The sequence below is a fragment of the Schistosoma haematobium genome, chromosome 3, assembly GCF_000699445.3.
Source record: "Schistosoma haematobium chromosome 3, whole genome shotgun sequence".
NCBI classification, from domain to species: Eukaryota; Metazoa; Platyhelminthes; class Trematoda; order Strigeidida; family Schistosomatidae; genus Schistosoma; species Schistosoma haematobium.
Window position 1 is genome coordinate 19850607 of NC_067198.1, and position 16548 is coordinate 19867154.

Consider the following 16548-nt stretch of genomic DNA (forward strand, 5'->3'; position numbering starts at 1 on the left):
CAACTCTTAACCAATCAACCTAAACTGTTACATTAGCTTCTCCCTAGAATCGATTTCCATAGGAACGTCGGTTCGATTAACCTATCTATCAAAAACACTTTGGTTCTGTTTCCACAACCCAAGTGAGATTCGCCAACTCGCTGACTGTTTGACTTCCAATCAATGACGACTAACTCCGTCAGCAATCGACGATAGTCCACAGATGTCTCTTCATTTACTATGTAGCAGTAAATAACTCCTCAGAATCAATAGCTCTATAAGTCTTCGACATTGGATGCTGATCACATCAATTTTAATGGACTCACCTAGCCGAAGGCGCATGCACGCGTCATGCGTCATGCATCTGCATCAGATTACAAGTGGGGACACCGTGCTCAACAAGCCCTGCAACCACTAGCCGGACTAGATCAGACGATCCTCGACATATTGATAACCTATCAAATATATCTTCGAACCTCTTCACTTCTGTCTTTTGATTTTACTTGGTGAGTACGATTCACAGTAAAAGGTGTTACTGGTTAAAGCGTTGTCAAACTCCAAATACCTGTGGCATCTTCAACTAGTCTGTCATCTTATTTTGTAGCATGTAATTTCTTCTACAACTATCGCTGACGGTTTCGCCACTCGCTTGCAAGAGAAAAAGCGTGAGATCATGGAACACGAATATCTGAGGAAGTGCCGAGAGCAGGCTACCCAACACTATGCTGGTGATGTACGATTTTTCATGCTCTGTCCGGCTATCAGGTGTTTCCTCACCTGTCTCTTGAGTCACTCTCAAGTATAAAAGAAAGAAGAATCTACTTCAATGGCAATGATGAAAACCAACCAGACCCGAAGAACTGCTCCACTGTCTACATAAAATAATAAGGTACAACAAGGAAATACACAAATATAATTGATAATTGTTCGGTTCAACATATTTGGCTTCCAGAATGGACTGGTAATCTTGGAGGAAATAGACGTAGTGTAGACATCTTATGTACGAAAAAGTAAGAAAACAAAAAGCCTCTCAACATTCAACATAAGATAATAGGAAATCCAAAGCTGATACAAAATAAGGTGGTGAATGAATACTTGAACTCTATTGTTTTAACATATACTTAGTTGTTTGAGGTCAACTCTTAACCAATCAACCTAAACTGTTACATTAGCTTCTCCCTAGAATCGATTTCCATAGGAACGTCGGTTCGATTAACCTATCTATCAAAAACACTTTGGTTCTGTTTCCACAACCCAAGTGAGATTCGCCAACTCGCTGACTGTTTGACTTCCAATCAATGACGACTAACTCCGTCAGCAATCGACGATAGTCCACAGATGTCTCTTCATTTACTATGTAGCAGTAAATAACTCCTCAGAATCAATAGCTCTATAAGTCTTCGACATTGGATGCTGATCACATCAATTTTAATGGACTCACCTAGCCGAAGGCGCATGCACGCGTCATGCATCTGCATCAGATTACAAGTGGGGACACCGTGCTCAACAAGCCCTGCAATCACTAGCCGGACTAGATCAGACGATCCTCGACATATTGATAACCTATCAAATATATCTTCGAACCTCTTCACTTCTGTCTTTTGATTTTACTTGGTGAGTACGATTCACAGTAAAAGGTGTTACTGGTTAAAGCGTTGTCAAACTCCAAATACCTGTGGCATCTTCAACTAGTCTGTCATCTTATTTTGTAGCATGTAATTTCTTCTACAACTATCGCTGACGGTTTCGCCACTCGCTTGCAAGAGAAAAAGCGTGAGATCATGGAACACGAATATCTGAGGAAGTGCCGAGAGCAGGCTACCCAACACTATGCTGGTGATGTACGATTTTTTCATGCTCTGTCCGGCTATCAGGTGTTTCCTCACCTGTCTCTTGAGTCACTCTCAAGTATAAAAGAAAGAAGAATCTACTTCAATGGCAATGATGAAAACCAACCAGACCCGAAGAACTGCTCCACTGTCTACATAAAATAATAAGGTACAACAAGGAAATACACAAATATAATTGATAATTGTTCGGTTCAACATATTTGGCTTCCAGAATGGACTGGTAATCTTGGAGGAAATAGACGTAGTGTAGACATCTTATGTACGAAAAAGTAAGAAAACAAAAAGCCTCTCAACATTCAACATAAGATAATAGGAAATCCAAAGCTGATACAAAATAAGGTGGTGAATGAATACTTGAACTCTATTGTTTTAACATATACTTAGTTGTTTGAGGTCAACTCTTAACCAATCAACCTAAACTGTTACATTAGCTTCTCCCTAGAATCGATTTCCATAGGAACGTCGGTTCGATTAACCTATCTATCAAAAACACTTTGGTTCTGTTTCCACAACCCAAGTGAGATTCGCCAACTCGCTGACTGTTTGACTTCCAATCAATGACGACTAACTCCGTCAGCAATCGACGATAGTCCACAGATGTCTCTTCATTTACTATGTAGCAGTAAATAACTCCTCAGAATCAATAGCTCTATAAGTCTTCGACATTGGATGCTGATCACATCAATTTTAATGGACTCACCTAGCCGAAGGCGCATGCACGCGTCATGCGTCATGCATCTGCATCAGATTACAAGTGGGGACACCGTGCTCAACAAGCCCTGCAACCACTAGCCGGACTAGATCAGACGATCCTCGACATATTGATAACCTATCAAATATATCTTCGAACCTCTTCACTTCTGTCTTTTGATTTTACTTGGTGAGTACGATTCACAGTAAAAGGTGTTACTGGTTAAAGCGTTGTCAAACTCCAAATACCTGTGGCATCTTCAACTAGTCTGTCATCTTATTTTGTAGCATGTAATTTCTTCTACAACTATCGCTGACGGTTTCGCCACTCGCTTGCAAGAGAAAAAGCGTGAGATCATGGAACACGAATATCTGAGGAAGTGCCGAGAGCAGGCTACCCAACACTATGCTGGTGATGTACGATTTTTTCATGCTCTGTCCGGCTATCAGGTGTTTCCTCACCTGTCTCTTGAGTCACTCTCAAGTATAAAAGAAAGAAGAATCTACTTCAATGGCAATGATGAAAACCAACCAGACCCGAAGAACTGCTCCACTGTCTACATAAAATAATAAGGTACAACAAGGAAATACACAAATATAATTGATAATTGTTCGGTTCAACATATTTGGCTTCCAGAATGGACTGGTAATCTTGGAGGAAATAGACGTAGTGTAGACATCTTATGTACGAAAAAGTAAGAAAACAAAAAAGCCTCTCAACATTCAACATAAGATAATAGGAAATCCAAAGCTGATACAAAATAAGGTGGTGAATGAATACTTGAACTCTATTGTTTTAACATATACTTAGTTGTTTGAGGTCAACTCTTAACCAATCAACCTAAACTGTTACATTAGCTTCTCCCTAGAATCGATTTCCATAGGAACGTCGGTTCGATTAACCTATCTATCAAAAACACTTTGGTTCTGTTTCCACAACCCAAGTGAGATTCGCCAACTCGCTGACTGTTTGACTTCCAATCAATGACGACTAACTCCGTCAGCAATCGACGATAGTCCACAGATGTCTCTTCATTTACTATGTAGCAGTAAATAACTCCTCAGAATCAATAGCTCTATAAGTCTTCGACATTGGATGCTGATCACATCAATTTTAATGGACTCACCTAGCCGAAGGCGCATGCACGCGTCATGCGTCATGCATCTGCATCAGATTACAAGTGGGGACACCGTGCTCAACAAGCCCTGCAATCACTAGCCGGACTAGATCAGACGATCCTCGACATATTGATAACCTATCAAATATATCTTCGAACCTCTTCACTTCTGTCTTTTGATTTTACTTGGTGAGTACGATTCACAGTAAAAGGTGTTACTGGTTAAAGCGTTGTCAAACTCCAAATACCTGTGGCATCTTCAACTAGTCTGTCATCTTATTTTGTAGCGTGTAATTTCTTCTACAACTATCGCTGACGGTTTCGCCACTCGCTTGCAAGAGAAAAAGCGTGAGATCATGGAACACGAATATCTGAGGAAGTGCCGAGAGCAGGCTACCCAACACTATGCTGGTGATGTACGATTTTTCATGCTCTGTCCGGCTATCAGGTGTTTCCTCACCTGTCTCTTGAGTCACTCTCAAGTATAAAAGAAAGAAGAATCTACTTCAATGGCAATGATGAAAACCAACCAGACCCGAAGAACTGCTCCACTGTCTACATAAAATAATAAGGTACAACAAGGAAATACACAAATATAATTGATAATTGTTCGGTTCAACATATTTGGCTTCCAGAATGGACTGGTAATCTTGGAGGAAATAGACGTAGTGTAGACATCTTATGTACGAAAAAGTAAGAAAACAAAAAGCCTCTCAACATTCAACATAAGATAATAGGAAATCCAAAGCTGATACAAAATAAGGTGGTGAATGAATACTTGAACTCTATTGTTTTAACATATACTTAGTTGTTTGAGGTCAACTCTTAACCAATCAACCTAAACTGTTACATTAGCTTCTCCCTAGAATCGATTTCCATAGGAACGTCGGTTCGATTAACCTATCTATCAAAAACACTTTGGTTCTGTTTCCACAACCCAAGTGAGATTCGCCAACTCGCTGACTGTTTGACTTCCAATCAATGACGACTAACTCCGTCAGCAATCGACGATAGTCCACAGATGTCTCTTCATTTACTATGTAGCAGTAAATAACTCCTCAGAATCAATAGCTCTATAAGTCTTCGACATTGGATGCTGATCACATCAATTTTAATGGACTCACCTAGCCGAAGGCGCATGCACGCGTCATGCGTCATGCATCTGCATCAGATTACAAGTGGGGACACCGTGCTCAACAAGCCCTGCAACCACTAGCCGGACTAGATCAGACGATCCTCGACATATTGATAACCTATCAAATATATCTTCGAACCTCTTCACTTCTGTCTTTTGATTTTACTTGGTGAGTACGATTCACAGTAAAAGGTGTTACTGGTTAAAGCGTTGTCAAACTCCAAATACCTGTGGCATCTTCAACTAGTCTGTCATCTTATTTTGTAGCATGTAATTTCTTCTACAACTATCGCTGACGGTTTCGCCACTCGCTTGCAAGAGAAAAAGCGTGAGATCATGGAACACGAATATCTGAGGAAGTGCCGAGAGCAGGCTACCCAACACTATGCTGGTGATGTACGATTTTTTCATGCTCTGTCCGGCTATCAGGTGTTTCCTCACCTGTCTCTTGAGTCACTCTCAAGTATAAAAGAAAGAAGAATCTACTTCAATGGCAATGATGAAAACCAACCAGACCCGAAGAACTGCTCCACTGTCTACATAAAATAATAAGGTACAACAAGGAAATACACAAATATAATTGATAATTGTTCGGTTCAACATATTTGGCTTCCAGAATGGACTGGTAATCTTGGAGGAAATAGACGTAGTGTAGACATCTTATGTACGAAAAAGTAAGAAAACAAAAAGCCTCTCAACATTCAACATAAGATAATAGGAAATCCAAAGCTGATACAAAATAAGGTGGTGAATGAATACTTGAACTCTATTGTTTTAACATATACTTAGTTGTTTGAGGTCAACTCTTAACCAATCAACCTAAACTGTTACATTAGCTTCTCCCTAGAATCGATTTCCATAGGAACGTCGGTTCGATTAACCTATCTATCAAAAACACTTTGGTTCTGTTTCCACAACCCAAGTGAGATTCGCCAACTCGCTGACTGTTTGACTTCCAATCAATGACGACTAACTCCGTCAGCAATCGACGATAGTCCACAGATGTCTCTTCATTTACTATGTAGCAGTAAATAACTCCTCAGAATCAATAGCTCTATAAGTCTTCGACATTGGATGCTGATCACATCAATTTTAATGGACTCACCTAGCCGAAGGCGCATGCACGCGTCATGCGTCATGCATCTGCATCAGATTACAAGTGGGGACACCGTGCTCAACAAGCCCTGCAATCACTAGCCGGACTAGATCAGACGATCCTCGACATATTGATAACCTATCAAATATATCTTCGAACCTCTTCACTTCTGTCTTTTGATTTTACTTGGTGAGTACGATTCACAGTAAAAGGTGTTACTGGTTAAAGCGTTGTCAAACTCCAAATACCTGTGGCATCTTCAACTAGTCTGTCATCTTATTTTGTAGCGTGTAATTTCTTCTACAACTATCGCTGACGGTTTCGCCACTCGCTTGCAAGAGAAAAAGCGTGAGATCATGGAACACGAATATCTGAGGAAGTGCCGAGAGCAGGCTACCCAACACTATGCTGGTGATGTACGATTTTTTCATGCTCTGTCCGGCTATCAGGTGTTTCCTCACCTGTCTCTTGAGTCACTCTCAAGTATAAAAGAAAGAAGAATCTACTTCAATGGCAATGATGAAAACCAACCAGACCCGAAGAACTGCTCCACTGTCTACATAAAATAATAAGGTACAACAAGGAAATACACAAATATAATTGATAATTGTTCGGTTCAACATATTTGGCTTCCAGAATGGACTGGTAATCTTGGAGGAAATAGACGTAGTGTAGACATCTTATGTACGAAAAAGTAAGAAAACAAAAAAGCCTCTCAACATTCAACATAAGATAATAGGAAATCCAAAGCTGATACAAAATAAGGTGTTGAATGAATACTTGAACTCTATTGTTTTAACATATACTTAGTTGTTTGAGGTCAACTCTTAACCAATCAACCTAAACTGTTACATTAGCTTCTCCCTAGAATCGATTTCCATAGGAACGTCGGTTCGATTAACCTATCTATCAAAAACACTTTGGTTCTGTTTCCACAACCCAAGTGAGATTCGCCAACTCGCTGACTGTTTGACTTCCAATCAATGACGACTAACTCCGTCAGCAATCGACGATAGTCCACAGATGTCTCTTCATTTACTATGTAGCAGTAAATAACTCCTCAGAATCAATAGCTCTATAAGTCTTCGACATTGGATGCTGATCACATCAATTTTAATGGACTCACCTAGCCGAAGGCGCATGCACGCGTCATGCGTCATGCATCTGCATCAGATTACAAGTGGGGACACCGTGCTCAACAAGCCCTGCAATCACTAGCCGGACTAGATCAGACGATCCTCGACATATTGATAACCTATCAAATATATCTTCGAACCTCTTCACTTCTGTCTTTTGATTTTACTTGGTGAGTACGATTCACAGTAAAAGGTGTTACTGGTTAAAGCGTTGTCAAACTCCAAATACCTGTGGCATCTTCAACTAGTCTGTCATCTTATTTTGTAGCGTGTAATTTCTTCTACAACTATCGCTGACGGTTTCGCCACTCGCTTGCAAGAGAAAAAGCGTGAGATCATGGAACACGAATATCTGAGGAAGTGCCGAGAGCAGGCTACCCAACACTATGCTGGTGATGTACGATTTTTTCATGCTCTGTCCGGCTATCAGGTGTTTCCTCACCTGTCTCTTGAGTCACTCTCAAGTATAAAAGAAAGAAGAATCTACTTCAATGGCAATGATGAAAACCAACCAGACCCGAAGAACTGCTCCACTGTCTACATAAAATAATAAGGTACAACAAGGAAATACACAAATATAATTGATAATTGTTCGGTTCAACATATTTGGCTTCCAGAATGGACTGGTAATCTTGGAGGAAATAGACGTAGTGTAGACATCTTATGTACGAAAAAGTAAGAAAACAAAAAAGCCTCTCAACATTCAACATAAGATAATAGGAAATCCAAAGCTGATACAAAATAAGGTGGTGAATGAATACTTGAACTCTATTGTTTTAACATATACTTAGTTGTTTGAGGTCAACTCTTAACCAATCAACCTAAACTGTTACATTAGCTTCTCCCTAGAATCGATTTCCATAGGAACGTCGGTTCGATTAACCTATCTATCAAAAACACTTTGGTTCTGTTTCCACAACCCAAGTGAGATTCGCCAACTCGCTGACTGTTTGACTTCCAATCAATGACGACTAACTCCGTCAGCAATCGACGATAGTCCACAGATGTCTCTTCATTTACTATGTAGCAGTAAATAACTCCTCAGAATCAATAGCTCTATAAGTCTTCGACATTGGATGCTGATCACATCAATTTTAATGGACTCACCTAGCCGAAGGCGCATGCACGCGTCATGCGTCATGCATCTGCATCAGATTACAAGTGGGGACACCGTGCTCAACAAGCCCTGCAACCACTAGCCGGACTAGATCAGACGATCCTCGACATATTGATAACCTATCAAATATATCTTCGAACCTCTTCACTTCTGTCTTTTGATTTTACTTGGTGAGTACGATTCACAGTAAAAGGTGTTACTGGTTAAAGCGTTGTCAAACTCCAAATACCTGTGGCATCTTCAACTAGTCTGTCATCTTATTTTGTAGCGTGTAATTTCTTCTACAACTATCGCTGACGGTTTCGCCACTCGCTTGCAAGAGAAAAAGCGTGAGATCATGGAACACGAATATCTGAGGAAGTGCCGAGAGCAGGCTACCCAACACTATGCTGGTGATGTACGATTTTTCATGCTCTGTCCGGCTATCAGGTGTTTCCTCACCTGTCTCTTGAGTCACTCTCAAGTATAAAAGAAAGAAGAATCTACTTCAATGGCAATGATGAAAACCAACCAGACCCGAAGAACTGCTCCACTGTCTACATAAAATAATAAGGTACAACAAGGAAATACACAAATATAATTGATAATTGTTCGGTTCAACATATTTGGCTTCCAGAATGGACTGGTAATCTTGGAGGAAATAGACGTAGTGTAGACATCTTATGTACGAAAAAGTAAGAAAACAAAAAAGCCTCTCAACATTCAACATAAGATAATAGGAAATCCAAAGCTGATACAAAATAAGGTGTTGAATGAATACTTGAACTCTATTGTTTTAACATATACTTAGTTGTTTGAGGTCAACTCTTAACCAATCAACCTAAACTGTTACATTAGCTTCTCCCTAGAATCGATTTCCATAGGAACGTCGGTTCGATTAACCTATCTATCAAAAACACTTTGGTTCTGTTTCCACAACCCAAGTGAGATTCGCCAACTCGCTGACTGTTTGACTTCCAATCAATGACGACTAACTCCGTCAGCAATCGACGATAGTCCACAGATGTCTCTTCATTTACTATGTAGCAGTAAATAACTCCTCAGAATCAATAGCTCTATAAGTCTTCGACATTGGATGCTGATCACATCAATTTTAATGGACTCACCTAGCCGAAGGCGCATGCACGCGTCATGCGTCATGCATCTGCATCAGATTACAAGTGGGGACACCGTGCTCAACAAGCCCTGCAATCACTAGCCGGACTAGATCAGACGATCCTCGACATATTGATAACCTATCAAATATATCTTCGAACCTCTTCACTTCTGTCTTTTGATTTTACTTGGTGAGTACGATTCACAGTAAAAGGTGTTACTGGTTAAAGCGTTGTCAAACTCCAAATACCTGTGGCATCTTCAACTAGTCTGTCATCTTATTTTGTAGCATGTAATTTCTTCTACAACTATCGCTGACGGTTTCGCCACTCGCTTGCAAGAGAAAAAGCGTGAGATCATGGAACACGAATATCTGAGGAAGTGCCGAGAGCAGGCTACCCAACACTATGCTGGTGATGTACGATTTTTTCATGCTCTGTCCGGCTATCAGGTGTTTCCTCACCTGTCTCTTGAGTCACTCTCAAGTATAAAAGAAAGAAGAATCTACTTCAATGGCAATGATGAAAACCAACCAGACCCGAAGAACTGCTCCACTGTCTACATAAAATAATAAGGTACAACAAGGAAATACACAAATATAATTGATAATTGTTCGGTTCAACATATTTGGCTTCCAGAATGGACTGGTAATCTTGGAGGAAATAGACGTAGTGTAGACATCTTATGTACGAAAAAGTAAGAAAACAAAAAAGCCTCTCAACATTCAACATAAGATAATAGGAAATCCAAAGCTGATACAAAATAAGGTGTTGAATGAATACTTGAACTCTATTGTTTTAACATATACTTAGTTGTTTGAGGTCAACTCTTAACCAATCAACCTAAGCTATTACACTCCCTTCTTTGGTGGCTAAAGTGATCTCAAAACAAAAATGGATACTAGCTCTTCTATGATACATCCAACGCTGTTTAGATGCACGCGACAAAGACTTTTCAGCCCTATACTCTGCATGTACAGGAGATGATACTGTGGAGAGAGCCCCTGGTCAAATAATGTACGAAACACCATGTGCAAATAACCCACCAAAAGACACAGCCTCAAATTCAGGCTTGGACATTTTGGTGTGGTAATAGTATCATTTCTCAGAACAAAGCTTGACCAGATAGACCTTAATTGGACAATAAACCTGAAATCGTGACTTTTATGTATAGAACCTAGGCACTAGGTTCGGAGTATAAAAGAAAATTCACCTGGGTCTTCCTCTTTGCTAATTTTGGTCTGTCAGTACTGTCAATGGACTTTTTAGAGAAAGGTGGACCTCTAGTCGACACTCAGAACGACGTATGACACCTAAAATTACTTCAGGTTTCACAATCATGCCATTTCCCTAAATTTAGCACGAACTTTATCAGTGGCAACTGTAAAGTCTCGTAGGAAAGCATCCCTAAGGCTGAGATCACCACAACCTTTTGAGTGTTGTAAAGGCAAAACGTCTGACGTTAGGGTCAAAACGTTTCCCAATTTACCTGGCATTTGAAGCAAGAGCTTCATAAACCACCGATTAATGGATTGAAAGCTAACGTTTATAATTGCCTGGAGTGGTCAAACACATTGGCTTCTATATCATAGTTCATCAGTGCTACACCACAAGTGGAAAGTAAGAACAATCAGAAAGTCCATGGATCATCTCTATTGGAACTGAGACCTATTCAACAAGGGACTATAAATTTCAGAGATTTAAGAGGAAAACAGTGAGAAAACAGGGAATTACAAATCCTACTGCCAGCCAAGCAACCTAGTCTTAAACTAAGCCAGATACCACTAGTAAAACATGTGAAAATAATGTTTAATAGTTTTTATACTTTGCTCGGAACGATTTCTAGAATCCTATCCTGTAGGGGAGATTTTTACAGATTAACGGCACTCCAATTTGTGTCAGAGAAACCCCTGTCTATATTAAATATACTGTATCATTTGAGAACTGTCTAAATTGAGTACAGAATTTTTCTTTCGATATAATTTAATATGAGTAACTCCAAAACGCTTAGCACGCTATACAGAAGGACGTAGTCTGGTCTAATCGAATAAATTTTTGTTTGTTAGTTCTGCTTTAAAACCGAATGTTGGCGGTTCGGTTGTTACATACAGGACCATCCACTTTTGGTACCTGTCGGCTTGTATGGCTCCCTTCCTCCTAGTGCAGTATTGATGACCCCGAGATGTGGCCAGAGAGACGTTTTAACACAATAAGCTTACCACCAGTAGACACTCATCTAATAGTAATTGTTACGGGAGAACTGAAGACATTTGACTGATCAAAACCTTTTTATTGTACATCAATAATTTTACTGTGTTTTTCGATGTATTTGTTTTGCTCAACCTTTGAACTTGTTTGCTTATATCATTTATCTTGGACATTTTGGTTTCTCTTTGTCACTGGTTTGGTATTTGGAAGTTTTTGCTCCGGGAACCTACAAAATTGAAGAACGACATTTGGGTCGACTATTTGTAAATCGCGAATAAACTTTGGTATCTAACTGGAATTTGGTTCTATTGTTAATTTGGGTTCGTGAATTACAAATAGATCGACATACCGTACTTCAATAAAGGGAACGAGCAAAAACTTGGACGTGACAGCTGTCGAAATGGAGGTTTTCGCGGATTATAGTAATTTAATAGTCGAATTAATTAGTTGAATACAGCTAGACTACCATGAACAACTTGGAAGCACTGGACGGCCGCTTCGTAAGCCTGTAGTGGCACTGAGCTCTAACCACACAATCCTCAAAGCTGAAAACGAGACAACTGGGAAAATGGATGTTCAATATTTAACGCAGAGGAAAAAGCAACGATGGAGAAGGCGGGAAGAATGAATGGAGTTAACTGGATTTTATCAGACGGCATGGCTCAGCCTTGCAGGCGTGGTCACCATTAAGTGTTGTAAAATAATCTTTTATTCATATTAAACATATTGTTCCATCTCTAGACTAAGCTTTTACTCCACCATATATTGTTAGTCGTTACTATGCGATGAGTTGGTGTATACAAAGATGCGACTTCCACGTAAGATCTTATAGATTAGGCAGTTAGATCATGAAAAATCCACAATTTTAGGATCAGGTTTATTATTAGAGCAGTACTAATATCATAGTACATCATAATTGTGCAGGCCTGCTCGTGTAAGGGTTTTGATCCATATTCATAGAAGAAGACGAATGATGCATGAATTCTCCCGAAGTGTCGTAGCATCGTTCCGTAAAGGAGTTTTGTTGCAACATATCCGACTTCAGCTTTTACTACGTTGCGAACACCGAGTAACACGAATGAAAGAGCGTCATTCCAGTGGGACACTCTTGCAACTGAGAGTGAAGCTTTCCAATGTTTACGAAGGCGTCCTACCAACCATTTGGCTTGTGGGTGGTTGGCGGTCGTTCGTAACCGTGTTATTTCTAGTGGTGTAGCAAAGCTCAGATCCGAATTGATGCCCACGGCCTGTAGTGATAGTTGAATGGCGTCTGAAGTTCGCTACTCATCGTTCGACGACGACGCGGGCCACTGTTTCGGCAGTAATGTCCTTGATGGGCACTGCCTCCGGCCATGATGTTAAGCGATCCACACTCGTTGAAAAGTAAGTATTTATTCGAATCCGGTAGGGGTCCTACCAAATTTTAACGAACATGATCGAAACGAGCGTCGGAAGTTTGGGAGGAGCCCAAGGGACATTCATCGCGTCTAATTACCTAAGATTTCTGGCAGTTACCCACTCCTTCATGTCTCTATTCATAACAGGCCAACAAAATCGTTACAGTATGAGCTTGATAGTTTTTCTAACACCTGCACAAGAAAGCCTGAGCAGAGTACTGAAGCCGTTGAGCCGATAATCTTTCGGTACGATTGGACAATTCATACCTGTAGATTTGTCATATAGAAACGTTTCGTGACCTGTTATCATCTGTTTAGTACATAGTTTCAGGGTTTTTGAAGATAACTCATGCTAAAGATCAGTGTCTTCATTTTGAGGCTGGAAATGTTTAAGAAGTTTGATTCCTTGGAAATTTTTCAAGGACTTCATACTAGACAAGGCGTCTGCAACTACATTGTTTGCCTCGGAGATGTGGTATACATATGAGGTGACCTGAGGAATATATTAGAGTTGTCGAGAACCTCAAGAGTACTTGTCTGAAGACGAGCTTGGGGAGATGAGAGATTTGTGGTCAGTAAATGGAGTGAATTCTTGACCTTCCATAGGATATCAAAGGTTCCGTACAGCACAATTTATGGCTAAGAGTTCTCTACCGAATGTACTGTACCTCAATTCGGCGTATTGCAGCCGTCTCGAGAAGAATTTCAGAGGCGATCAGTTGTTATTTACCAATTTTTGCCCTGGCGTGAGAGCATATTTGTTTTTGCGATAAGTTCCTTAACTGTGAAGAATCTTTCTCTGAATCGTAGTCCGAATTGATAAGTTATGCGTTTCTATGATGTTGGTCTGTTACGGGTCTCATGAAAGACGTGCAATTCAGCATAAACAGTCAATAAGAAATACCAGACCGCGAAACGTACATATTTGCTTGACTAGTTGATTTTGGGCATTCAAGAACGGCCGCCATTTCGCTTTTCAGAGAGCAGATGCCTTTAGCATCAATAGTGTGTCCGAGAATATCTAGAATATTTAGACCGATTATGAATAAAACGGACCCCATATGTTATTAATATGAATATAATCAAATGATAGAACACATGGTTTACCCTTTCCCATTATTTATTGATTATTAGTTATGCCTTTATGCTCCTACTCCTCGCTTTCAGATTCCAAATCGCTTTAACGGTTAAAATTGTGTTGTTCTTCGTAAATGTCATATCCTTTTTTCCATTACAAGTAGACAGATAACTCACCAGTCTCGTGGAAGCTGATCAACTATGGCCGGTCATAAGGGGCTAATAGTGTCCTAAATCTTGTGAGTCATTCAATGTTTTGTTTTCTTGCTCCGAAAATATTCAAATTATAAACTCTTGCATATTCCTTGATTCGCTATCCATCCTTACCACCTCTAAACCACATATAACTTTTACCATTAGTTATCTTCATAGCAGTGAGATATACTAAATCGACATCTAACACACAATACAGAAACTTTAGCCATTTGACTTGCTCGTAACATGGAACTAGTAGAGACAGTGTATTCCAACAAGGAGCTAAGATTAAATAAATATTCGTACGCATCACAAACATAAGAAGCCATAACATCACAAAAAAAGGGAACGTGGTGTTACCGATCAGCAAACATGGTGGTGGGGAAATAACTTCGATTCACCCATGTAAATAGGGCACAGCATTTTGTTAATTTACGGCTTTTTATCGTCACGTAAGATGTCACGAACCACTGTTGTTGATGCTAATTTGTTATAAAAAGTACCTCTTTAAATCCCGTTTGTAACGTTGAACTGGTTTCACTTGCTACCAAGTAATGTAGAATCAAAACTACGGTTTGGACTGCTGAATAGCCTTCCAGGTACGTTAGACACGCGCTCTTGCCCGTCAAAATCAAAACAAGTAATCGGGTAAATAGCGGCTCTATAATTCATCATAAATTTAAATGTAAATCGTTACCTAAACAAATATTACCACCCGGCTATTCAACCAATAATTGTTCAATCAATCAAATCTAAATTACAATAAATAAAGAAGTTGTCAAAAGATGCGGGAAAATTACCAATCACAACAAATGAACGCTATTCTATCCTGACTGGATAGAACACATACAAAAGGAGGAGCAAATCAATATGGCTGCCGCCAAGAACAAGTGTCAAGTTAAACAACACAGATGCAGTTCGGGAAGAAACAAAAAAACTTAGTGAAGGAGTGAGAAAAACAAAACCTATAATAAAAAATACAAATATTAACAATTCAAATGTAATAAAAAAACTAACAATGTACAACTAAGGGGATCAATAGGAACAAAGTACAAGTATATACATGGAGGGATTTTCACACACACAAAACATTCAAAACGGATCTTACAAGTAATCCTATTACAAGCAATACTAGACAATTCACTAAGAACGAAGCCTGCTCATGACCCTATAAAATCAATAAAAAATGGACTAAAATAGCTTCGACAGAAAAGTGAGATAGCCATTTGTGTATCAGAATACTATTTTCAGCACAATATTATAGAACTCCATACAATCCTATGTTTCCAGCTTTTTTTAGACCATCTCAATTTATTTAGTTCTTTGTCCGTCCATACCATATTTATTGCAGTTTTCCTTAACCTACTGGAATGCTCTTTCTTGAAAAACACCTTAGTAATAGAAAATTAGACAGAGTAGTTGTGTCATCACCATTTCACCGTAAAGGACTCAATATCAGTGTAAGATCTATTTCGAATGTTTTGTGTGTGGAGATCCCTCCATGTATACATTTGCAGTTAGTTCCTATTGATTTCTTTAGTTGTACATTTTGTTAGTCTTTTCGATCCCATTTGAGTTGGTAATATTTGTATTTTATTACAGTTTTTATTTTTCTTACACCTTCATGTTTCTTCGTGAAGTGCACTTATGTCGTTTCACTTGATACTTAGTCTTGGCGGCAGCCATATTAGTTTGTTCCTCCTTTTAATTGTGTTCCTTGTATTGACTGGAACTATGCATATTGACTGTGAATTGAAGCACTCTCCCAGAATTGAAAACATTGTGTTATAAAGCAACCAAATATTATCTTTTGAACGAATCTGTGCATGATCTATCCAGATAGAATAGAATAACATTTATTTGTTGTGATTGGTAATTTTGTCGCATCCTTCATCAACTTCCTTATTTATTGTAATTTAGATCTGATTAGTTGAACAATTATTGGTTGGATAGCTGGGTGGTTACATTCGTCTAGGTAACAATGTACATTTAAATTAGTGATGAATTTTAGAATCGTCATTTTCCCAATTACTTTGTTTTGGTTCCAAACGGGCAAGGGCGCGTTTCTAACCCACCTGGACAGCTATTCTTTAGTCCAAGGCTTAGTTTAGATCTTACAATCAATATGCATGAACATTGCATGCTTTGCTTCTCGTCCTTTATTTCTCTTACCCTCTTTTTCAGCCCTCTTAAGACATGTGGAACGGGCGACTTCGTCCTGCGACATCACTAATGTCTCAGCTGTTTCACAGGTATATGAGATCACAGTTTATAGAACATCTCAAATTTAATTGGATTTGCTTTCAAATATCAGCTGCACGTCGCAAGTCCACCTCCATAAAGGGCGCCAACTGTCACATTGACGATACGGATCTTACTCATTTTATTTGCATCAATATTTGAGAAGTATTATCCCCTATACTTTTATGATCAGTGCACTTCATAAAATACCAAAC